We start from the raw sequence: 26,697 nt of genomic DNA on the forward strand, positions 1-26,697 counted from the left end.
TCAGTGAACTTTTCCTGAGGCATAGAAATAGAAAATGTCTTGCCAGAATATGTTGCGAATAAGAAAAAAAACTTTAGGCAAACAGCAAGCATCTTCTTCAATGACACCCTTTAATGCCTTATCTCACATTGTAATTGCCAATAGGTTATTTTGATAGATTTTCTACTTTACTGAATAGGGTGTTATTATAGTGATCATTTCCAGACCAGATGCATGCACCAGTCTTTCTTATCCATCAGACATGTCCTACTGTGTCTCTCTGGAACTGAAGTGCTTCATATGAAACTATATTTATACACATCAGCCATTAATTTCAGCAATTTCCATGTCCTCTACATCAAGCCCACCTGACCACAGAGGTTTCTCTGTGAATCCAGGTCAAACCCTGTGCCCTCCCAGAAAAACTCTATAGTTAATTTTCCAGTTCTGACATGCAACAGGCTTTCTTAGAGAGCAGGGGGATTCGATAGATCAGTATTTTCTAAATTACATATGTCGGAAGATATTCTAGGCACTCTATAATTAGCCAGCACGGAAAAGCATTTCTGATTCATTAGGTCAACTTTAATGGTTTCCTCATTAAAAGTTTTTGCTGTTAAGCTGACAGAAGCTAGAATTTAATAGTAGCTTCCAGCACTTTCCTTATTAGCCGATCTCTATTGAATCAGTCTTTATCACCTGAAGAAATATTTTAAATGGAAATTCCTCAGCCCCGAGCAACCTAGATTGACCAAAGGCCTAGAGATTGCTCTGTCCCTTCTTTAATAAACTGACTGTATGTATTGCTGCAAAGGTCAGTCCTCATTAGTCAGTGATGGCCATGCAAGTTTTAACACATTATATTCCAGTACTACTTTCTCACTTGTTGACATTATCTTGTTGATATTAAATAGCTGTTTCATGTGATGGGGTTCATAAATATGAATTTCTGAAGAGCTTTTACAAGCATTGATCCCTTCCCATGCAATTCACAAGAGTCAGATGGCTCTCTGGTCATCTTACAAACTAGCTGCTGTAATTCAGTAAGATACACAATTTAGTTCCTTTACTGTGCCCTCCGAACACATATCCGAGCGAAACCAAGCAATGGGCTAATCTTCTACATGTCTATGGTAGAGTTTTTTCATAAGTAACTCATTATAACTTAAATTCTCCTTTGTCAGATCTCAGCCAAACCAAACTAGGTCTCTTCCTAATATTGTTTGGTTTGGGGCCTGAATTTGGAGAGGATTTGGGTTTGGGGCTTTTTTTAAAGGAAAAAATTGTCTCTTCCCTTTCTCATTAATGTTCCAGGTTTTAGACAATGAATTTTCACATATTACAAGCTCACTCACCTCTACAGAGTAATAAGATTGTATAACTTGGTCATCTGAGAATAGCACACTTGCAAATACAGTAAAGAATCTGGCCTACTGAATCCAACAACAGTGTTCTATTTTAATTAAAAGCTATCCTTCTCAGGAAACCAACTTGATTTTTGAATAACTCCTTTATAGGTGTTTGGCTTTGAGTCTGCAAGTCACTTAAGGAAGCTAATTTTTAATTTAAATTTCTACTTGCTGCAAGGAATATAACTTCAGGGGCTTATGGAGCATTTTGGGAGACATGCTTGTTTTATGACTAAGGTCATAAAGACTTCCCAGGATTTGGGAAGTGAGGCTTCAATCAATGCATCTCTCTCTGATTCTGTATGTGACCTTGAAGAAAGCACCTCTGAGGGGTTCACACAGAGGTGACATTTGCCTTCTCTCACATTTGGCTGGTCTTGTCTGTATCACAAACTCTGTTACAATTTTTTTGTAACACATCTAGCATGGCACTTTACAAGCTGCAGGAGCTAACATAACACAGATTAAAAATAGCAATTCGTATGTTAACACACTAACTGGATTTTCCCATTGTAAGGCTAAGTAGGTGCCTTAGGTGGGGCTGTTTTTTTTTCCCAGTGGTATCAGATGAGAGAACTGAGCAAGTAAGGTCACGTGAGATGGGAAGACAGTGCCGGAGGCAGTTCAGCTCCACAATTCTTTGTTCTCATCAAGCTTCCTCAAACACCAATTACATTAATTTGAAATTTAGCAGATAATTAACTAGAGAATCTTCTTTGGTAAGACACTGAAAATGGCACAGAAGGAAGAGGGCTTTGGTCTTGGCCAGTGTGTTTGGCACTGCAAGCTCCCTTCATTTCAGTAGGAAAATATGATGACTCCAGAGCTCAGCTAGTAGTAAAGTTTTGCCTAGTAATCTCCTTGTGGGGAGAAATAAAAAAACTGGTATGCTCAGCATGAAGAGGTGACTATCCACAGATGCACAGGCTTGCTAGCACAGGAGTGACCTTGGCATTCTTCATCAATGCTTCGTGATCTTAATGAAGGATTAATATAGAAAGGAGGGAATAATGGTAAAATAGGGAATAGATGGGGGAAATGTGTGGGCAGTAAAGTAGCAATGAGCTTTCAATAACCCCTCCAGCCTCACAAACCATAAAAAGTGGCCAAGAGGAGTATTTACAGAACCATTCTCTGGAACAGGGATGAAATAACTCAGCATGACAGCAGTTTAGAGACAGTGTAAAAAAATCATTTTAATTATGGATGAGGAAAACATTAAATTCCAGGTTAGCAAGCACTGCAAGTAACACCAACCTTGAGCTTCTCAAGCAGTCTCTCCCCTACCATGACCACTCACACCAAATGCCCCAGCCTCCCCAATTTACATGAGCATAGATGTTTTGAACAGACTTTTTTGTGTTGCCATCAGCAGTATCAGAACAGAGGTAAAGGCTAGCTGTAAAGAATGACCACAGATTATTCATGATCCACTGTAGAAGTGGCATCCAGGTGTAGGCTCTCTTCCAGCTTTTGATATAACCTAGACAAGCCTCAAACTGGCAGACTTCTTGCTGAACAGAGCAATCCTTAAAGTAGGAAATAACAGGAAGATTTAGAGGCATATGGAACCCATTAGAAATGGCATGTTTGCAGGGACAGATTATAAATTGGATCAACTAGAAAAGCATCTGAAAAAAGCTTTCCTACAATTCCATCTTGTATGGAACTGTCTGATTCCAGCTGAAGTGTTTCAAACTAGAGGCTTCACTTCATCATTTCTTCATTTTACCACATTTGGAAAGCACCCAAACTGATGACAGCAGAGGCCCCACATACTGTAAGACCCACCCCAGAGTGGACAGAAAAGGGAGAGGGATGAATGGCACATTCACCTAGGTACCATAATATACATTCATGACATCTCCAGTGCTCACCATAACCAGAAAGGGACCATTTCAAAGATCTGAGGGGGGACCAAATCCACATCTGTACAGATCCCAAAGGTCTTCACTCCACATTCGATGTGATAGACATGTAGCTCCTGCACTAGCCCAGAGTGACACACACTTGGGGTGCTCTTCAATAGCCACACACTTGCTGTGAGTGTGGATTTCAGCTGCCTGGCCCCTGCCGCCTTGCAACTACCTGGAGCCTGACTGCTAACTTCCCTGTTTTATGCATATGTAGTGGATTTCACCCTAAAAGAATAACAAGCAGTCATTCATTAACATCAGACACGCAAAACAAATTTAGCTAAGCTGATTACTGTAATGTAGTAGCCAAGAGCACTGTTCAAATTGACATGGGAGAAGAAACGCCTTTGATACTCTCAACACAACGAGCTGTCTATTTTTGTGAAGTCTCATGTTTCCTAATTACCTTAATACTTTAAGAATTAGGTAACACCAATGTAAAGTCACTCACACCGGGCTGAGTTCACAGCCTCCCATTCCACAGTACTTACAGGGAATGCTAATCTGATGCAAAGTCTGGCTGCGACATCAGTATCAGACCGCTTCTTCTGGAATAATCAGTCACACGTCAGGATAAGAAAAATCCCACAACACTACAGAGCAGAATTCAGAGTCCAACATAGGAAACACTACAGGCACACAGATAACTACAGATACGTCCTCCTGAGTTGTGCCCTGCCCCCTGCAATAATCAACTCTTTTTGCTGACAGCTGCACTGCTGTGAGGACTGTCTGCTTATCCCAGAAAGGCCCCTCACCACCCTCACCCAGCCAAAAATGAGGATGAAGCAGTGTCCTCCCTCAAGCACAACGAAAGCAGTTCCACTTTCCAAACCATGTGTGTGCCAGAAGATACCTAGCACATCCTGCGACCCCACACACCTCCGCCACAGCCTGTACACAACCTATACATGCTCTCAGTACGAAGCAAGCACAGCACAATAGTGCAGCTATGGGGAAGCCCTGAGTTAACCTGGAGGAGGCACTTCCTGCAGAAAGTTAATGCACCGTTCGCCCAACCTTTCCAGTAACCCGAAAACTTAGGCCTCAGAGTGTTGCATTGGTGATGTTAGACAGCAGCTATGACACAAGCTGCAATAGCTGAGAATGCCAGTGCTGGTAGGGATGAAGCAGGACCTTCTGTGCTAACCCCATGGTGTGTGCTTCACACTCCAGTATTTTTCTCTGTGTGTTTATTTATGGACAGATTCTGAAAAAGAAAGCAAAGCATCCTAAAATGGGAACAGATGGGGCCTGCCTATTATCCCAAATCATTCTATGACAGAGCATAAAAACAAGCAAGGCTGATGTGTAGCAACCTGCAGTGCATGACACTAAGCAGACCCTGCTGACAAGCAGTGTCTTATTGCTGAAGGGACCCAGGCTGGCTCCCTGTCCAGCGCTCGGGCAGAGCTCCTTCCAGTTCACAACAGCAATGGCACGGAAAGGCATCAACCTTTGTGTGCCTTATAAACAAATGCAGCTGAGACACAAAACTTGGACTCCTGGGCATAAAGAAAACAGAAAATGAAGTAGCTGTGAGCACTGTTAAACTTTCCACAGCTACAAATTGCTCTTTCATGCATGATACATACAATTAGAGCATGCTTAAACTCTGGATTATTGGGACAATAGGCTGTAGCAGCTTTAATCCAAGTGAGTCATTAAGCTGTGCCCCTTCAGTAGGAATCTGCATACTTAAAAAGTGTCTGTGTATCATACAATCCATCTGTGTAACACAGTCCTTACAGCACAGCTCCAGTAATTAACTTAACTACACTTCCTCACAAACATATTGCTACCATGTGTATACATTAGCATCTTGGCAATATTTTCTTTTTGTAAAAAGATTGAAAATATTAGTGCCAATGTGGTAAATCTGTCTACGTCTGTCTGCATGTCTAAGCCTTACAGCTCTTTGTGGGGATTCTCCCTCTCGTTCTCCCTCTGTTAGACTACCAACTGCTTTGGAAACTCCTTTTTCCATTCCAAATGGATTTTGCGCTTCCATATTGAGATAAAACCCCTGGGAGATAACTAGAAAGACTTGTGCACCTGACACAAGGCTAACAAAGAGGGCTGTTAGCCAGTGATGATGGCAAATTGAGTTGGAAAGTTTACGGGGGAAGAGGCAGTTACCATCCAGTCCAAACCATGTTGTCAAACTGCACTCTAGAAAGGTAACCATACAAGTCTGCTGGGAATCCACAACTGGATTCTTCAAGAGACTCTGATCTAAACCCCAAAACACTCAAGAGTAATTAGGAAACTGAGGCAGGAATGTGTGCTCAGGAGTTTGTTCCTCTAGATCTCTATGGATGCATGTCCTGCATAACAGATGAAGAGCTCCAAAAGCCAATATAACCAATCTGAACTGGTACATCAACACATCACAGCATACTGCAGTGCGTGGCAGCCAGCTCTACTGTCTCCTACACTGCTCACATGTGTTTCTGGGATTAAGCACCAGAGCCAGTTTGGTTATTCACAATATAGACAAGGTCTAAATTTCTTATGCTATCCAGAGGGACTGATGTCAGAGCCTCTGCAAAGCTTGCAGGTGACCTGTTTCACTATCTAGTGTCCCAGATAAATAAGCTGTGACCCAAACTATCCACTGGATAATAGTGCTTACTCTCCTGGAGGGTCCAGAGCCGGTAACACTAAACCATGCTGTTAGAAAATACTGGTCCAGCTTTCATGAGAAGGCCCTAAGCAGAGGACCTGCACCTCCTGATGGCATCTGCAAATGTGTTATTCAGCTGTCTAGAGCCTGCCTCATTCAGCAAGCCTGGGAGAGGTGAGTGAGTGTGGAGCCCTGACACAGCGGTATGGTCAGCACCCAGCAGGAGAAGCTTTACCAAGGTTGTAAAACCATTATCTTATACTCTGAATATTTAAAAACAAAAAAGAAAAAAGTTACTTATCCACAAATGTTTTGCCATAGAACAGCCAGAAAGTTTGTAAAAATACAAAGACAGTAGCAGTCATGCTGTTCGGTCATATAACTATAAAGCATCACAAAAAGTCTAAGCAATATTTGGTGAATCATTGCTCCAAAGCTGTGACTATACATGCCGAGTTTTACCACCAGCAAATACATGGGAAAAAATGCATAGGGAAAATCCAAATGGCCTTCAACTCAGAATTTTAGCAAGTGTTGCCAGAATTGTAATTTGACATTACCTGCTATTCAGTGCTGTAAGAATTCCCTCCGCTATCCCTTCTAATGTCTCTAAAAGGAAAAATACACTTGAGGAAAAATAGTTTAGTAAATGGAATGCTAATTAAAATCAACGTTGTGACCTGAAGCACTGAGTTCAGATTTTTACATGCTAATCGGGATTAGTGGTAGCGCAGACTGAAAACTGAAGTTTCCTTCTCTTGGGAAAAATGATTTTTTTGTCATATGTAGACTCCCCAAGATGGGATGAAAAGTCAATACAAAACAATTTACAGAATGAAAATACCCTTTCCCCACCCCACCCCCCAAAAAAGTGCCAACATACATACTTTCTGGAAGTCTACCTTCATGTTGAACCCTATCCACCTAAGTGCCTCAGTGTCTTCTGGGAATTATAATGGTGGTGCCTCAGGCTTTAATTCTCCTGAGAAGACTGTAACCAGCCCATGTCCACCTCCATTCACAGACAGCAGTCATGGGATTCCTGCAATGACTCACAGCTGGCAGAACCAGATGCTCGTCATGCTGCATCACAGGAGATATAATCCAGCCAAGGAAAGGACCCCAGGAAAGAACAGGGAAATGAGATGCAAGAGCTAAAGCACTTACATGGGACTACAGAAGCTCAGGTGAATGAAGATTCACAGTGAAATAATATGAAACATTCTGACCAGACCAACTAAAGCAAAATATCTTAACTCTTAAATATATATATATTCCATGTAAGGCTTAATAATTTACCTGAGAACATTCAAAAATATTCTGGAAAAAACCCTTCAATAACCCTGCTGAAAAGTGTTTTGATTTTGCTTGTGTTTGAGGTTCCCAGGGGACAGACAAAAGCCACACTACCACTTAGCCGGAGAACTCTTTAAATCGGTGAAAGAATTCAGAGGGAGAACAAATGACTCCAAAGAGGTGGCGCTGGCACCACTCCTCCTTAAGACTAATGTTAAGGACTGATCATCTCAGCGTTGGCACTCACACCTGTGCCATGCTGGAGATGAGCTGGGAAAACAGGGTGCCTCGCACAGCACCTCCAAGTCTCTACTTTCCCAGGAAAGGAGGCAGGGTTTGTCCTTGTTCAAACACCATGGACTCCTCAAGGTTTTAGCTGGCTCCACACCCACGCACAGAGAGCAGGCTACGGGCAGTCCATCTCCTACCATTCCCTCGCACACCGGTTTTGGAAACAACTATCACAAGTACAGCTTTGCTGTCCCTGTACTCACAGCGCTCATCCCTGGGTAATTAAAGAGGCTGAGGTATGGGGAAAAAGTGAAAGCAATGACTCCCAAAGCCAGGCATACAGAGAAAATAACATTGACTCAGTGTTCTGCTTTTGGGCTGTGAAAGAAAATAAGCTGAAGCCATAACTGGGCTAAAGTCACTTCAACAATTTTAATATGTATTTCACAGGCAGAAGACATAAGGCATCTCACTGAAAAGCCAAAAGTGCACATTTGCGCTTCATTCTGGGTTTGTGCCAGAGGGGAGCTGTAACTGAAGCAGCTGTAAAGGAGCACCTGCATTTTCAGATTCCTCTGGAGAACAGAGGAAGCCAGATGTGGACAAGCAGCTGCCACGTGCTTTGGCCAATGGTCAGGTATTGATTGTGATTGCCTGTATCTGAATTCAAAGCCTTTTACTACATTTTGGTTTGGATATTTTCATATCCCTCAACTTTTCATCGTATTTTCAAGTTTGACGGAGTAACTGGCTTTTTGCGTGAGTAAGCACTAGGAAATGTGAATTTCCTGTTGAAACTTTTTTTTTTTTTACACTTTACTTTTACCGACCTTAAAAAAAATCTCTTACCTATCTTAGCTCACAGGTCTACATTGTACAGTTGCATACATCTCATTTCAAATATTCCCTTGAATTCTGACTTGTTCCACTGTCAGTGCTGAAGTCCCACACATTACAAATCCTGACCCCCCGAAATAAGACATCGACCATATTTACAAGAGATGGGATATATATTAGTCACATTGAAGTCCAGATAATTTATATTTTCTAAGTGTTATCTGTAGTTTCTACAGTCATCAGTCGTTCCTTAAACCACAGTGTAACACTGCTTGCATTAAACCATGCCTGGATTTCCAAAAACTGCTTCAGTCATTGCTGCACAGCAGGCTTGTCAGTCAAGATGGGCCAACAACACTGGGTTCTCAGTCTGAATTCACTTTTAAATTGCTGAGTGAAATCCACTGTAATCATTTTGCAAACAACCATTTCTAAATTAAAAATCAATTCACTGTTTAATATTTACAAAATTTAATGTGGTTCAAACTGAATTAAGTAAAAGAATGAATATAAGGGCAGTATCATAGTGAACACAAGACTGCTGGGGCCCCTTTGAAAACCAGTGCAACCTCATTATTTGTACAGCTATAACAAACTCAGGGCAGGCGGGATTAGAGGAAACACTAGATCTGCTTAAATTCTATTTTGGCATGGGCCTGTTCACAAACCATAGGTTTAAGACAAGAATAACTTTCCTCTGGACCAACCATGCCAGCAACAACACACAAACACTCAGAAAACAGTGACTGAAAGACAATAAAAGCCACTGCTGACTTTACCAGAAGTTTGTTGCCAGCTTCGAACCATAAGATGCATTATTTTGTGGTTTTCAGGTACAGCAGATGTTCATCTCATAACTCCAGTGGTCACGATACTCATCTCTACTGTTGATACATCAAATAAGTCATATTTTAGGCCTCAAAGATTTAATACTAAATATAAAGCACTACACCATAGGAGAGGCCACTTGAATATCTGTGCCATCACTCTCCACTGAACCAACAATTACTGTCTCCACATTTACAGAGAGGAGGCAAAATACTTGCAGAGCCTACTGTCTTTAATGATGACCACTCAGCCTAGAAGACAGAAAAAGAGAACTGTGCTGAAAAAATGACAAAGGAAGCATATTGCACACATGCAAACAAAGCTCTGGAATCCTGGCAGGAAAAGGGATAAAACAGTGAAGAATGAAGGGGACATGGTTAGACAAAGTCAGCATCTTGGTAAGCAGTTGGTAAAGGGAGAGACAGATTTCAGCATCATAAACAAGCTATAAAGTTCTCCATGGGAAGAGCAGACAAACCACTACAGACTACTACAATATCTGAGCCATATCTCCTTTATGCTGATTTTTTTTAATCTTATTTTTCTGTCTATTTGTTTACAGAGAGATATAAGTGTCTGTCTATTTTGGAATGATTCTTTCAAGTCAAATGCTCTAACTAGGCTTACACGCTTTCTCTCATGATAAACACACTTCCTGCTTACGGAAAGAAAATAAGGGGCTAAAACAAAGCAAAAAGTATCTGCACACTTTTTCTTTTTTTAAACTTTAGAAAAATGCATTATTTTTGAGAATAGTTATGCTCTATCACTCACTTTTCCAAATGCAAAATTGCACAAGAACTTGATAGCAATTTAGGATTATAGCAGCAAGCAGGAAGGCTATAGCTATAGAAACCTTGCTTTGCCAGTATACTACAGAAATTCCAGGATATAATGACAAACATGTGATCTCCCAAGGCTCTATAATGTTCTCCACATTAATGGTGTTGTAGCAAGTGCTGGTTTCGCTTCCTTCTACTCTGGCTTCCTCACCAACAGCATCGTGAGCTTCCAGTCCCCTCAGCGTTCACAGATGATGTCTTTCCAGTTGCACCACATACAAGCGTGTATGCAATAGACTGAACAAGTGAAATTTATATGCAATTATGGTAGAAAAAAAATCTGTCTCCTGTCCTAGCAGCTGCAGGACTCCTGTGGCAGCAGTATCAGAGTGGCTCCACTGTACAAACTGTGAGACTGCCACTCTCAGAGCTGGACAAAAATAAGGTTATTCTCAATACCGATGAGTATTCAACCTGGTCCCTCACAGATCTTCTATCCAGCCTTTTGGCTGGCAACCGATCGGACATCAGTTGGGTATACAACCTTCAGACAACCACCTGAAGAAGCCAGTGAAGTGACTGTACTAACACAGGGAGAAAGATGCCTTCTCATGAATCTCCCTGGCAGAGATGATAAAGCACCAGCCTGTTACTCAGCCCAGACCCTAATTCTTTGTTTTGGCATGCCAGATGTAAACCTCATGCCTGCGTTTCAGCTGGAGTTCTGCATTAATCTGTACAGAACCAGAACTGCAGGAGTGGGGGAGGAGAGCAACATCTTTCATATTTTCTGACAGCTCTCTTTCATTTCAAAATCAACAGCTTTGGAATGATTCACATATCCCACCTATGTCTGAACCCATTCAAACCTCACAGGGAGAAAAGAGAGCATCTAATGAAAAGATAATTACAGTCCCTAGATAGATGGAATTCTGTGAATTTACCATCCACGTCGAGTATCTGCAGGCTCCATGGATATGCCAAAACCCTCATCTGTCTTCCAAGAAATCAAAGGGCTTGCTTAGCAAGAATATTATCCCTAAGTTTATTTTCATAAGAGTTACATCACTCTTACAGAGGTGTTGCAGCACTAGGGAAAGCAGTGAAAAGGCAAGAAAGGCCCCTTTTTTGTCACAGGATAGTTCCTTTGCCATTACTTTGCCATACAAGAAATAATACCACAGAGCTAAAATAAACTATGCCTTACCTCCTTACCGAAACTATTGTTGTAGTAATTGCATGTGAGCAGGTCCCACCTTAACACAGAGATTCCAAACACTAATGGAAAACTCCTCAGAGTAAATTCAAAAATACTTGATAAGTTAATTTTAGACCCTGTAACCTGCTTTGTTTGCTCGTGCTCTGATCGGCAGTTCAGTTTTCATACATAGAGACTCATTTATATTTGCACATACTGGCTTAGACAGTAAAATTCTAATTGATGGGCAGAAGAATAAAGATCTTTAAACAAAAAGTTTCCTGAAATGCTCTTACCAAGTAGTTCAAATGTGTACTGATTATAAATATTCTCTGAATGGGGCAGAAGTAATAAATTCGATATGCCTACCCAGGGCTGTATATTTTTGGCTTATTATATTCTTCCTGGAAGGATTTATAATGCATTTATGAAGATATGCTTACAGGCAGGATTAAATCTCTCCTGTTTGCACAACTATAACGCAAAATATGCAAATATTGTGGTAAGTTAAAACAGTTTTTGTTGGCTTTTCTTTTCAAATGAAACCTGTTTGTGCAGGAGTTTTCCTTTATCTTTTTTGTCTTCTTTAATTAAAATGTAACCCCCACCCCAACCCTACCCTTACATCCTGAAACTATCTTTGCTCAGGCACCACCTTCCAGAGAAGCCATCACATATTTTGTCCAGGAAAAGACTGCAGGACTTGTCCTACTCTGGAGTGACAAGCATGCAGCGTGAGCAAGCCAGGGCTGGCACTGAGACAACAAAAAATAAAAGCAACTTGCATTTGGACACTTCATGCAGATACTGATCACACTTCACACAGATACTGATCACCAGAAAGTACAATTACTTCATTAAATTGAAATCCATGAATAATTCACCAGCTTCAGCTTATGACAAACCCAAAAGCAGCACAGTATTTGATGACCAATAATTATTTCTGAGGGTTTTTTTTGTTGTTTTTTTGGTTTTGGGTTTTTTTTTTTAAAGGAAGGCTGGCATTTTATAGCTGAACAACTTAATTAAGCACTAGATTTGATTGTTTAATTACACACACTGTATCAATCTCTTCTTCCCTTTTGAATTTTGTGGAGGTGCTAAAAATAGTTCCTCACTTTTCAAACATATTTCTCACCATGAATTACAAAAATGGGTTCTCTAATAAGGTTTTCAATATTGAATTTTGTGCTATACCTTTGCTCTCATTGAACAGCTAATAGCCTTCAAATAATAAGTTTACCGGAAAACACATTTCTAAGTTCACTGGAATCATATTTGAACCTCATCTGGTGCTGAGGTTTATAACAAGTGACAGTGCTAAGACTGAATCTGATTTTGCTACCGCCTTATGTCCAGCACCGTGGTACTCCCAACAGCAGATATGATTTCCAGCAGTCAGAGAGCCAGAAGACATGTCCAAGATGTCAGTCTTGGAAACATTCTTCAGAAATAAAGCAGATTCCTATATCTATCTAATGCATTTTGCTACAGGAACAGTTCCTTTCTAAAACAATTGCTTTTAAAATGTGGTATCATTAGTTTTCACATTCAGCAAATCTCAAGCTGCCAGTCAAGTTCATTTGCTGACAAAGTGTTTTCCTCCTGTGAGTGCTGGCTTTGTGGCATCAGCTTGGGATGCAGAAATCCAACTTGTTTTTTTTCAGAGTTTCTGCAGGAGGGTAAGTAAAAAAAAGATTATTCAGCTCCTCAGCCTATGTCAGTGCAGTAGCCTTCTCCACTGCAGATTCCAACTGCTTTTTGCATTTAAACATCTCTTAGGATGAGGATACGGGTGTTTCTCGCTACTTAGCTCAGGTTTTCCTTTTCTAATGGTTCTCCCATTACTCCTACTTATAGGAAACAACTTTGTGCTCCTATGAATGGTTCTTCTTCCTCCTTAAAACACTCAAGTCTCCATACACAGGTATGTGCTTCCCCACTTCATCCTGACCCCTTTTATTAACTTCTGTTCAGACATCCATATCCATCCATAAAGACCATTGGGTCTTTAAATCTTTCCTCTTAAGTCACTCCTCCATGAATCAAGAATGGAGACACTCCAGAGTGTGTGCGCACTCTTTGGACTCAGTTTCTCTACACCATTTTTAGAGGGAAGCACCCAAAGCTACATAGTCATTTCCTGCAACTAGATTCATAGTCAAAACCAGATGAATTTTACAGAAACACTGATTTCAGCAGGCTTTAGTAAAGGCCCTTTGCATACAGCTAGCAATTCTGCCTTTACTCTGTGATCCAATGCTTTTGAATAAATGCACCCCTGGATTGTACAGATCCTTTCTTGAGCCATTTTTCATAAAAAAGCTTGTCATTCACTGCCATCTCTTTTCATGACTACGTTACTTCATAAGAACTTTCAGTTAAAACTAGCATTAACCTGTCTTACACAGTCTTGCTGAAAGCTTCTCAACCAGATCCACAGCTTTTACTGAAACAGCCCGAAATTCAAAGGCAGTTCACAACTATTCTGTATTCTAATCCTGAGGCACCCTGTGCATCATAGCTGAGGTGCTGGAGCAGCCTGAAGTCTTTCCTAACTTACTATGCACTGTAACTGCCCTTGGAGCTAGTCAAAGATTAACTGTTTACAGTAGGGTCTCTGAGACATCATTTTTATTAATCGAATAGGCAGGTTATAGAATGCTTCTTGAAGTAAATAATAGAAGCTCTAAGCTGCAAAAAAATCCTAGAAATCACAGAAACCCTTTATCACACAGCCCTTTCACACTAAGAAAATTTCCAGTCTGGTCTCAGCTTCCATAAGTACAGTGGCACCTAGGGTTCATTTTCTATCTGTCATGAGAGCTGATGTAAATTATGTCCCATGTGATCCTGAAACCAAGTTGATGTACTGTTAAATATTATTCCTGTCCTAGCAGAAATAATTTCTTACAGCTACAATGACACATACTATCCCTGTTGCAAGAAAGCTATGGAGATTGATACGAAATCAACCCCCATCACTAGACATCCTGATGCTGAAGCAGCAGACTAAAAGACACAAAAACACAGAATTCAAACAGGTTTTTGCCAAGTATGTTCCACACTGCCTTTCAAACTCCAAACATTTGTGATGAGATTTTAATTTTTTTCAGTTCATTTTGCTTTGACGATCTTCATGGCCCTTTTTTGCCCACTTTCTTGAAGCATTCTGCCTCTGCAACCTTTACTGACAGCACTGTTCTCGAAAGCACAATTTATTACGTAATAGTCGTAGAGCAAGAATAATAAATGCACACAGTGGCCCCAAGAGACTCCTGTAAGCAAGCCTGGGAACAGCTACAGTCTGAAGGGCAAGAATACAGAGCCACATGGCAAATATCATTGCATATAGCCCAGAGTCGATAGGCAATGCCAATTAGCAGTAGTAGTGGGGTTTCACCCTCTTAGCGGTACAGGTAAACCCTGCCTGCAGTCAGCATTATGTTCATACAGTCGCAGCAGACATTTGATCTGTCTAATCAAAAGAATCCATTTGCTGCCACCCAAAGAAGCAATAATGCAGTATACCCCAGGAAAAAAAAAAAAGGTGCAACGGTTTTATACAATTACTGTCAAACCATACCTGAATAATTATAGCTCCCATGACACTTGATCATGAACAGAGGAATAGTGCATTCAGTTAACATGTTACCCCTTGCAGTTAAAAATAAAAAGGAACTGGAACCCCAGATTTTGGATATTTTTTTTGTTGGACTCACTGTTCAATCCATGTTTACAGGATAAAACAATATAGGTGGGAATATTTTTTCAGAAGTTTCAGTGGGTACATTTCACTTTTAACGAGTATTTAAATTTCTCTGAACCTCGCTATCAGATCTAAGTTAATGCCTCTACTCTGCAGTTCACGTGACAAGATGACATTTGAAATAGTCTTCTATGGTCAAGATTAGCTTTATCTTAATGCTTGTGATAGCTACATGTATCTGTTAGTCATGACTCAGTCCTTCCAGCTCAAGATTGTTCCATTAGCAATGAGTGACACAGCAGAGAGATAAGATTAGCAATTTGGGAATACTACTATTACTAACTGGTTCCAAGTTTAGCTTCAAAAAAATAACACATGAAAGCAGCAACTGTTAAAACTGCTCAGCTAACACCTGAGAAACAGCCTATCATTCTGGATGATGCTTCATAGGTATTGCTTCATATGCTTGTATCATGCCTCCAATATATTAGTGTAATTTTTCTTGGCAGGCCTTTCAAAAAGTATAATATGTATGACAGGACCTGACAGACAAATATCATCTCATAAGCCTTATTAAACAAAGCCACAAGAACGCTCTCTTTCAGACTGAGTTTTATCACAAAGTAGGACTAAAAAGATGGTGTAAAGTTTTTGCCCTCAGCTGTCCCTCATTTGTTCTTACTATGCTAGCTATGTACCAAGCAGCTAAGGCCATAACCTGCCCCCATTTCCATGCCTACAACTGCCACAGAGTCCTGCAAGCACTGTAAAACTCCAGAATTATATTTGGCCACCACCAGAACAAGGCAAACAATTTCTCTAACATATCAGCAATCACCAGAGATTCAATAATGTTTTCACAAACTTGGGTTACTCTATGCAGTAACTATCTGCATGCCTCATAATAGCAGATCACAATCGTACGTTATAGTCTTTGCTTTTTAACTATTTCTTTTAAAATACTATTGTAAAGGCACCTCTCCAGCTCTAAGGCATAGACTCCAAATACACTAGAAGAAATTTCTTTTGCTTGAGTGACAGGACAAGTCACACTAATGCCAGGATAAGAGGTGATCTCAGTGGGAGAATGAGCTGAGGTGCCACCTAACAGGTTTAACATGGTCACTATAGCATAGCTAACAAGAGTGAAGGCAATGAAACTCTAGTACTGGACAACAGAGATTAGGTGCCAGACTATGAAGATGGAGAAGGCAGGGAAGACAGACCAGCTCAGTTTAGCTCTCTCAACAACTCTAATACAACCACTTCAGCAGCTGTTGTTTTCCCAGTTGTTCCCAGTTCCCTGTTCTTCAGGACATCTGTAGATACCTTGCTACGCTCACTACAGCACATGCTGTACTGAACATAGGATACCCTTTAGAACATTTTGATATGCTACCATCATTCTCTTGAACACACAGGGAGAAAGAGCACTTCTGTATTACGTATAGAAAACAATTTCTAACCGAATCTCAGGTACTGGAATAAGGCAAAGCATCTTCTGTAGCTAGAAGGCTTTTCCTCTGCAGAATTTCAAAGGAGTTGTTAAAACTTTTCAAAAAGAAAAATGGAACACAAGTCTTTCGCAATGGAGAGTCCAAGGAAAACTTAAGTACAAGGACCACTATCTTTGACTTTGTAATAAGATCCTCTAACTTTTTATCATTGGTTTTCATTTGCTCACAATGTGGACCTATCCAAAAGAGCTTCCTAGTACCATATTGTAGCACGTTCTGCATGCATCATGACACAAATGCTGTTATTCGTTTGAAACTCGCCTTAAGACATACTCAGTCTTGTTCACGTATAGCTAACCCTCTGGAGCAATATTATTTAAATTTTTTGTGTCATATCCTTCATGCTCTCTATTGACTTTGTTAGTCTTGTAATAGCAGACTACTGAGAGAAACTTCACTTATTGATCATTTCTCACTTGTAACTAGCTAGTACCTATTATATTTCATTTTGGGTATCTACTACTTACGATTTGGAACTACTGCCATTTATTTAGCACCTCTGTGTCACCAGCTCTTACAATGTCTGCTCCTGTGGAATTCTCTAACCAATCCCACTGGAAAAAAGCACAGAGGACTTCCTTATGCAGCATGGTAAAGACAAATAAAATTAAAGGCATTTGCCTCTTTCTGGGATTTTCCAGATCACAGAAAACAGGATGCTCCTCTCAGGAAAGTCCACGAAGAGGGTCTAGCTGCAGCCCTCATCTGAGCTGGCATCAAAGCTGACCAGGGAAGGACCGAGAGATGGCCTAAGGACAGGGGGGTGAATTCTCTCACAAGCTGCCCCTCTGCTCTTGCCCTGGCACAACTTTGCTCTTCTAGAATTTCTGGGCTGTCTGGCCCCAAAGATATTGTTCAGCCTGAATTAGGTATTACATCTGCTCTAGCAGTGTTAATGATTTGAACTACAAGTATTGCTACCATAGAAATCTAGCATATTATGTTACTAATCTAAGTGAAGCACTAAGAGACCCTGAAAAAAAAAGAAAAAGAAAAAGGTAAATTAAAATAATCATTTTTTCCACAGCTGCTGAAAAACAAAAGCTTTTTCTCTAGGACTTTGGATTTGCTTTGTCTCCACTTAACAATTCTCAAGTATACCTCAAAAGCTCACAGTACTTATACTGGCCTTGAAAACGTCACAGTACTAAGGTCAGTGTGTCCAGTTCTGATGTACGGCAAGTGCGAAAGTGAACTTTGGACACCAGGGGTGGAAGGAATGAGTAGCTGATGCTTCCAATTTAACTGGAGAAGGTGAAAAGTAGAGCTCAACATTTGTCTAATGTAGATGGAACAAAGAAAACCTTTCAGGTCAGTCATCCAAGGTTCTCACAGTCCTCGACTTTTGGGCCAGTTGTAAGAACTCAGCACTATGCAAGAGAGAGACTCAGCTGTCTTCCTCCATTCAATACACAGTTAAATATGTCAGAGACTTCTTTCGAGTTTTGTTTTGCTTTCTAAGGAGAAGCTCCAGTATTGCCATTTATCAAATATGGTGTACTCTCAAAATGCCAGGTGTTGTCCAATGTACAGATATCATGAATAACATACCTAATCCTCTTTATCTGCCTTGGATGTTTGTGTGTTATCCATCATGGGACTTGGTCAAAATACTGACTAGAGCATTAAGACAATCAGCAGCAGCTCTGTGTGGAGTAGACCACATGACTGTGACAGTACACTGAGAAAGGGGGAGAGTTCTGCTTTCCCACAGGGAGACCTGGGAGCCGTTCTGTCTCAGCAAGAAAAACCTTACTGGTCTAAAGGGAATAAATCTATTACTGCCGTCTGCTTCGCCATTTGAGAGGACAGTCTGCAGAAAACATTCACAGTAGGCATGATTTTTAAAAAAAAGACTGATAAGGAATACAAAGCCTTATGTTCCAAGGCTTGAACTACTAATTGACAGAAGCTAGGCACATTGCATTGTGATTTCTCATGCATTTTCAATCCATCTGGTATTGTCCAATATTGGAAACAGGATATTGGGCGAAATGGGCAATTAGTCTAATCTAGTACAGAAATTCCTATACATTTCTTTCCTCTTAAACATAAGCCAAGTCAGAATTATAAACAGTGTTGAAAACCTCTGAATTTGATGTACCAAAGGTCACTGAAGAGTACACAATTCTCTCTTCCTGCCTCTCCATTCCAGAGCTCAGCATGCCTTATTTTCCCAGAATTAATTCCTATTTTATAAGTAACTCAGCTTTTAGATAACTTCTTACCCAGAAGAGAATCAAATAATCGCTCAAGCCTGTGAAGTTTAGATCGGTCTTTTCAATGGTTAGAACCAGCATGATATAGAATCCTGATTTCATGAACAATACATATAACTCAGAGTTCAAGCAGCACAGCAATTCATCTTCAACAGAACAGCACATGGTAGCTCTGAAAACAGAGCTCTAAATTCCAATGAATGTCCTAAAATATTTAACACCTTTTAACAGGAGATTCCTCTTAGAACCCAATAGAAAAGATGCATCTTCTGCTCAGAAAATAAATGCTGAATAACTATAATATGGCTCCAGGCACATCTTTGTTTCTTTCTTACTATCTGCTCCTATGAGAATAACAATATTCCCTGATGCTTGGGGAAAGCTCTTTAAATGACTGCTTTTTCCAGTCACTTCTGACACTCATTTTTAGGCATCACCTCTTTTCTCTTCCACATTTACCGCTTCCATTAATGACTTAAAAATCTGCTTTTCATGTGAAGAGTGCGTGTTTTGGTGCATTAATAGAATCAACTCATAGCTTGCAATCTTAGCACTGTTCTACAGTTTGCAAAATCTAAACAGCAAGCTGAAGAAATAAATTAACCTTACGCACTGTCAAGTTAAAATCAGAAAGGAAATTATTTGCAGTCTGTTCTTGAAAAGGATCAATCTCACTTGTGAGCCTGGTACAGGCTTTAATAATTGCATTACCAGCAGCAGGCCCTCCATGCTTCAGTGTTCTCCCCACGTTGAATACACACTCAAACCAGCAGCACTCTGGATCCTTAGATGTACAATATATGCCCTTTATGCCAAAGTAACCTTAGGCTTGAAAATTGCCAAAACATCCAAGAAGCAATATGACCCAAATGAAACCTAAACCTAAGGAAACCTAAATTTAGTTCCCATCTCTCTCACTGACCTGCTGCACCACTCAGTTTTCTTGCCTGACCTGAGTTTCTTACTTATAGATCTTTGGGGCCACCTCTGGGACATGTGTTTCACTAGGTGTGTGCACAGTGACCAGCACAATGATATCTTTATCCCAGCTGTGACCTTCGGGTTGTAGCACAAAGTCCCAGAATGAAGCACTGAAGGGGTTAAGGGCATTTTCTCAGCCCAGATTCTCAGAAGCTATAAACAAGTGACTTCAATGGACTACACTATTTTACATTAGTGAAGAGGCCGACTATTTTTTCCTCTAAGAGGGAAAAAAATAAAAAGCATGTTATATGCAATATTCATATGGCATTTACTACTATTTATGTGACTTCACTTCACCCTCCTAGGTGCCTTGCCCTGACTAGAGAGTCTAACAAAGTGCATCATGGTATGTTAAAGTACACCTTGGTCTTCTATTTCCCAGAGAAATGAAAGGCCATTCTTTCAGCCTTCCTTCACCAGCCATATTTTCTAAGTTTCTTACTCTTTCTGTTGATTCCCATGGACTCTTCTCACCTCCGGTCTCATCACATCTTTCTTAAAATGCAGTGTCAAAAGTGATATGCCACACTTCCTGCTACATCTCATCTTATATTTATATATATCTATATATTTATATTTATATATTCACAATATATACCAAAAAAGTTATGTGAGCCACTGAAAAAGTAAGTAAATCATCCTTGCTATGCCCAGCCAAAAAAATACGTATATCAGCAGACCTGGACATTTCACCTGGTGCTCTTGTTGACAAATGAGAGAAAAATTATATCTGCAGACCCCATTTCAATTGTGATTATGCAGACAATAAAACTAATACCAACTTATAGTGTACTGTGTCACAGGAATGTACCTTTTGATCAGATTTTTAGATTGCCTTTATTTGCATAAAAATACTGCTTCTTAGCTTGTATATTTTTGTATGTTTGTGCGAGGGCTGGTCATCAATAATAGACCAACATGTCAAGTGAATTACTGTTGCAAATCAAATAAAAAAGGTTTCATACTTATAACAGGAAAAAGGTATCAGAAGTAGAGGTCAGAACCTAACAAAAGCAGAAAAAAACTTGAAGAGCTGGAGGAATCATTCAGAAAGTGTGTATAGTCATGAAACAGTTATTGCTCTTCTGTGAGGCTGTATTATCAGGACATTTGTGAGGGTTCAAGTGGGCAATTACTATTAAGAAAAACAGTCTTGAAGCTCTCAAGAGCTGATTAATTTTAGTAGGCTAGATTCTTTCTCTGAAAATTCCAGAAATACATTTTTGATTATGCATTATCCATCATGGGTTCTACTTAACATTTTCAGTCATCCAGTGGTAATAAAATTACGTGGCTCTTGTTACCCATAATTCTCCATCTATGTGAATGCCTGACACTTAGGGAGCCTTGGACATAATTAGTTTATGCTATGAAGACTGAAGGACCTTACAGAGGCCATGCTGGGACAGGCCAAAACCTATGTGTGTATTATCTCCCTAGAAGATATTTAGGGAAACAGTATATGGAATAAGACAGCTACATGCAGTCCTTCCCATGGAACTCCATGTGCTGGGAACCAGCATTTTAGAAACATTTACTTGTAAGACCATCAAAAGAATCAACACAGTTGTATCAGCAGACGTATTTGCTTGGAAAAGAGCAGCACTGGAAGAAGCCAGAGGTGGAAGTGTGTTTAGCAGATTGTCTCTTGACAAAAGAAGAGGGGATTTTTTTTTTTTAAACTGTCTTGCAGTTGTTTATATTCTTATCACCACTACTACAGATGATTCCTGAAATAAAACTTCCATATTAATTCAGCCTCAGATGGTCTCTTTTCATTAACTGTCTCCAGACAAATCAATATATGGGGCAAGAGAGGTGGACAGCATCTTTCAAGAGAAAGAAATTGCTATTGTAAATTATAACATGCAATTAGTCATGCAAAAATGAAATGCAGTAGAATTATGGTTTGTTTTATAAATGCTTCATTGTGAAGAGTAGATGGTACTTCAAAATGCTGGTGGAGCAATAAATTCTTGTTTGTCAGCACAACATTTCCATATGTAATTACGGAATTGTGTGCAAGCTGACCACTTTCCTTTGCTCCATTAGGGAAATGGACAGCTACCATTAAGACCACAGTGACAAACATCTATTTTCTGTTGTGGACTGAAGAATGATGCTAGTCACTAGGTTGCTTTCACTGCTGTTCTGACATATTTCACCTGTGCCCCTTTAACAAAGCGCAAGTGCTTGCTCAAGCCAAGATTAAATAAATAAATAAAGGTCAATTATCTCCATGTCTATACTAGGATAAAGAAAAGTTGAATCACCTCAATTTGCATGCAGAAGATTTGCATTGAGGGTAAAACTTTCAACTGCTAAAGCTGGTGGCAGGCTAGAACAGGCTGCCCATGGAGGTCATGAAATCTCCCATACTGTCCCTACATGTCACTGAAGGTTTTTAACAGCTGTGGAGGAGATCCATCCTATGTCAGTGCAGAGAATTGGACTCAGCTGTCTCTCTAAGTCCTCTCCAGCCTCACATATCTATTATTCACTGCTTATATCCATCCTGATTCTGTAAGCACCTTGCTGCACTATTGCACTGATATAGCTGAGGCTGACAGGGCTTGGCAAAAGCAGAGTCCTGTCTAAATACCAGTGACTGCAGGATCTGAGCTTTTTCATAACACTCCATGACTGTTCATTACTAGATGTTTTGAGGTCTCTACACACACACCTCAGTTACCTCAAGTCACTGCAGCATTTTTTGATTAACTTAATTTTGATCAGTACTGCTGACTTTTCTATAAATGCAAATAAATGCCTTCACAAGTAATAGCGAATCTGGTTTTCATCCCTGGTAAACACAGCTGCACAAGGACCCCTAAAATAAGAAGTAGTTATCTCTGTTAGCTGTCATTTAAACAGCAAATTATAGCAAAGATGTTATGTGATAAGAAATTAAAATCCAAGATCCTCCTATAGTTAATAAAAATAAACCAAATTCTTACAAGGTATCATGGTAGGTATCATGCTGATTACAGCCTTTTGTCATCCCCTTTCAAAAAACATTGCATATTTCCACAGCAAAATGTGACCAAATTTGACAATAATACCTAAACATAGAAAAAATTGTACTTTGCACAGGAGTGATCACATTTTTAGCCATGTTCTGGGCCTCCACAGAGTGATGCCAGCAGTCAGTTTGCCTGTTATTTTATTTTTAACTACAGTCATAAACCAGGTTGATGGCCTCAGGGAGACTTCTATAGCTGGCTCCCCAAATACTTTTTCCTGATCAGTACAGCATGACTGTTCCCTTCAACGTATACTCCCTAGTTTGCTCCATTACCCAATAAACCACATTCTTCCACTAGCCTGAGATAAAAATCAGTTGGCAGTCATGAGATCTGATGGAAAAATATACTTTATGTAACCAGCCTTTTATGTTCAACAAATAAGAGATACAGCTCCTCTAATGTGTACATAAAATTTAAAGGGGTTAGTGCAAGCAAATTAAAGAGGTTCAAAGGAACATTGGACTGGAAAAAACTCTCAAGAATTTCAGAAGCTGCAGGGTGTGAACAAGTAGCATTATCCTCCCATCCGAAACAAGAGCATTTCAGATTTAAAATGTCAAGGTTTTCCTTTTTATCCTCTTCTGTACTGGGCAGCCATAGGTGCAGAGTGTACATGCGTGTGCCATTTGAGAGACTTATTTGTAAAAACTAATTGTTTTTATTATTGCTACCAAAACACTGTTCTATACTGAGCTCTTCAAACTCAGCCAGTCTAGGGTTGTTTTTTTTAATCTATTCACAGCTAACATAAGCAGGATTTCACCCGACTGGCAATTCTGTCTATTCTATTTGTGCTAAAGGAGTAAGGCGAGCTTGATATATATTAACAAGTAAATATCCTTTCTTGAAAGATTTTACAATTAGATCAGTTTTCATAGACTATGACACCCATGAAACTTCCTTGGTTTATTATCTAAAAGTCTAAGTCTAGTTTATTATCTAAGTCTGAAAACAAGTTAAATAAATCTGAACTCCATTTCAGATTACCTATAACAGTGCATTACAGGGTGGTCTTTCTCCCTTTGCATGGCAGCTCATCGTATTTCCTTCACTTCTTACATAATATGTGTTAAACAAGGTGATCTCTGGTGGTTACTGTTTGCTATACATTCACACAAAGGATTACAAATCCTCTTACACCAGCAATCAGGCTACTTGGGCCACAGGTCTGCACACACAGGAATAAGCAGGATCATGTGCTTTATTCTTCCCTGAATCACATAGGAGAAAAGAGGAAGGACTGGACAAAGCCTTACCCCTACAGACATATAGAGCTACACACAGATTCATTAGCCAGCATGGGCAAAGGCTCAGGGACTTTGCTAGGGAGTCATTCCTTAGAAGGAGGGGAAAATATTCAATTATTTCCTCAAACATGGTGCAATATGCCCTGCTCCTCACCTAAGTGACCAAAATCAGTTCCTATATGACACTTCAATGCAGCAAAGTTCTTGTGTTCTCAAACCTTAAAAAAGTACAAACATATCAAAGGGCTCAGCTAAAGTGGATATTCTGTTGCCTTTTTTCTATAATGCTGAGAGACATTGCCTCCTCTCTCCTCACCCCTGAAGAGTACCCAAGTTTTTGATAAGTATGTCCCCTGCTACACGATCTGCAAACCTGTCTTAACTTGTCCCTTCATGTTGCAGCAAGCAAATTCACTCCTCTTCTGGACAGATCCACATTTCTTTAAGGACAAAAGAAATAAGGACTTTTTTTTTTTCCTTTTTCAGATGAAACAAGTTTCAGCTGTTTCTTCAGTCTCCATCCCCAAATCCCCAGAGAATCAGTTCTCTGCATATCAACACACCACTGTCAGTATATTTGGAAAACCCTTGACCTCAGGTTAGAACGTACTGCATTGCTCCTCATGCTAAGTATTCATATTTGCTCTTAATTATCTTTAAAACAGGTTTGTTTATACAGTCAGCTCTATGTTGAAAGCTGCTCACTTGTTGCTTACATGCTGCCTTGAGCTGTTTTCCCACAATGGTATCTGGTGCCCTTTTGCCACACACTTACTCAGTACAGCTGGGATGAATGTCAGCTGCAATCCCTCTGACTGCTGTCCCACTCCTGTGCTGTAAATTGATGAATTCTAATCAAAACACCTTGGGGCATTTTACAGTCTCTCAAAGTCACTTTTGTGTTGCTTCATCTAGTGCTCTCTGTTAACAAGTATTTCAAATTGGATGATATCACTAGAAGGTTTTACTCAAATACAAGCAGCGCCCATTTTCCAGCCTTATTAAATCATAAAGCACTTGATTCATTTCCAAGGATTCAGTCCAAAATATCCTCTGGCTATACTGACCATTCAACAAATTGCATTATAAAAGCAGCACTACACTAGAGTAGCTCTAAAAGGCTGCCTTCCTGGGATTTTGCATGGTTATTATTCCAATCAATATATGAGTGATTCAAATCCCTCATGATCAGTCTCCAAGCCTTCTTTTTGGTGCTTATCTCTACAAATATTTCACAAATAATTATTATGAACTGCCCTAAGGGTCTTTAACAACAACCAGCCTTTTCATCATCAACTTTTTTCCATACCATCTCTGGTTTATGGGACACAATACATGTCTCTTGGAAAATCCATTGTCATCCGTCAGTATTACTACTTGCCATCAGAGATGCCCTTCAAAATAGTCGTTCATTCAAAAGTCATGGGCTATTGAAGAGTAACAAGCCTCCTTGCCTTTTCTTGTCAGACACCAACGCTGTGTTTGTGGCACAGAACTTCCCCTTAACCACAAAAAGTGAGAAACTTATGAAATCCAACACTATATTTAATACTTGAGTTAAAGCAGGAACATTTTAGTTCCAGGAATAAAATGCTTCCTCCCCTCCCCGCCAAGAGATACTATAAATGTGCGGTCTGATGCTAGCCAGAAGTATGGTTTTTCAGTTCCTTTAAATTGATAAATGCAAACTTTTAATGTGAATAAGATCTATGGTCTCTGTACTTCATAATCACAGAGAAATTTTCCATTCTTTTTCTTCCTCACTCACATAAATGCTTCTGTTAACGTGTGTGCTTCTCGAACACAATACAGTGAAGAAATTGTCAAATTTGTACCTTGATGCAGGTCTATGGTACAACTCCCACTACATTCCCCAAAATGCGGTTTATTACAATCTCTATGTCTACTAAAGGGGTTAAGTCAGCTAAAATCTGATGAAATTTCTATTCAGTGCTCTCAGTAGTGTGACAAATTGCGAGAAAAGGCAGGGGCACATGAAGGGTGCACTAATTTCAATCAGCTCTTTCCAAGTGTGTGAATGCCATAAAATGATTGGATCTCAAATTTCATCATATGTGTGAGTATTGCTTTATTGTGAACATTTACATTAGCAGTTTAATCCCTTTAGGAAAAGAATATGGAAAATTGGTTTCAAAATGTTCCCTTCATTAAATCTGTTGCAATTTCTCTTGAAATAAAAGGCACAGTCTGAACTAGTGAGAACCTAACAGACGAACTGTTAGAAACATTAGATAAGGACCTTTCAACCCATAAAAGGAAAGAAATTGTACTGTACATTTCCCAACTGAATTGTTGCAACATTTTAACATCATTTGGTGGAATAGAATTTTAAGTAAAGCTTGACAATGTGTATCACATGTTTAAAGAAAATCATCTACAAAATAGAGAAACTAAAATTTGCAAGGAAGCTGCATTCATACACAGCCACTCATGCTGTCTCTTTCTGCCCTTTCTGGTAGCTTATTTATGGTAATCAACTGTGCTGGGAGACAGAATGACGTTGTACCACCATGAGAAGCTTATCTCAGTTTTGTGCTTCAGGACATTCCCTTCTTAGAGTTTTGTAAGATCGTCCTAAGTCTTGACTTCTTGCATCTCATCTACTCACCACTGTGTCCCCCACTGGCACCAGAGATGTGTACTGCACATTTTACTGGTGCATAAACATCAGCAACCGAGCCACGTCCCATAAGAAGTCAAAAGGCACCTACCACTAGATACAAGATGTTAAGTGCAGAGTCTCCCCATAGAAACTGTGTTGGAGGATCCTCTTGGACAAAACAGAATTTGTTCCAGTAGCACTTGCTTTAGTTAAGTAACCTCTCGCTTACTTTACACCTAGGGTCTGCATACAAGCAGTTATTGTGGCCTG

Source organism: Dromaius novaehollandiae, chromosome 5, assembly GCF_036370855.1.
Source record: "Dromaius novaehollandiae isolate bDroNov1 chromosome 5, bDroNov1.hap1, whole genome shotgun sequence".
NCBI classification, from domain to species: domain Eukaryota; kingdom Metazoa; phylum Chordata; class Aves; order Casuariiformes; family Dromaiidae; genus Dromaius; species Dromaius novaehollandiae.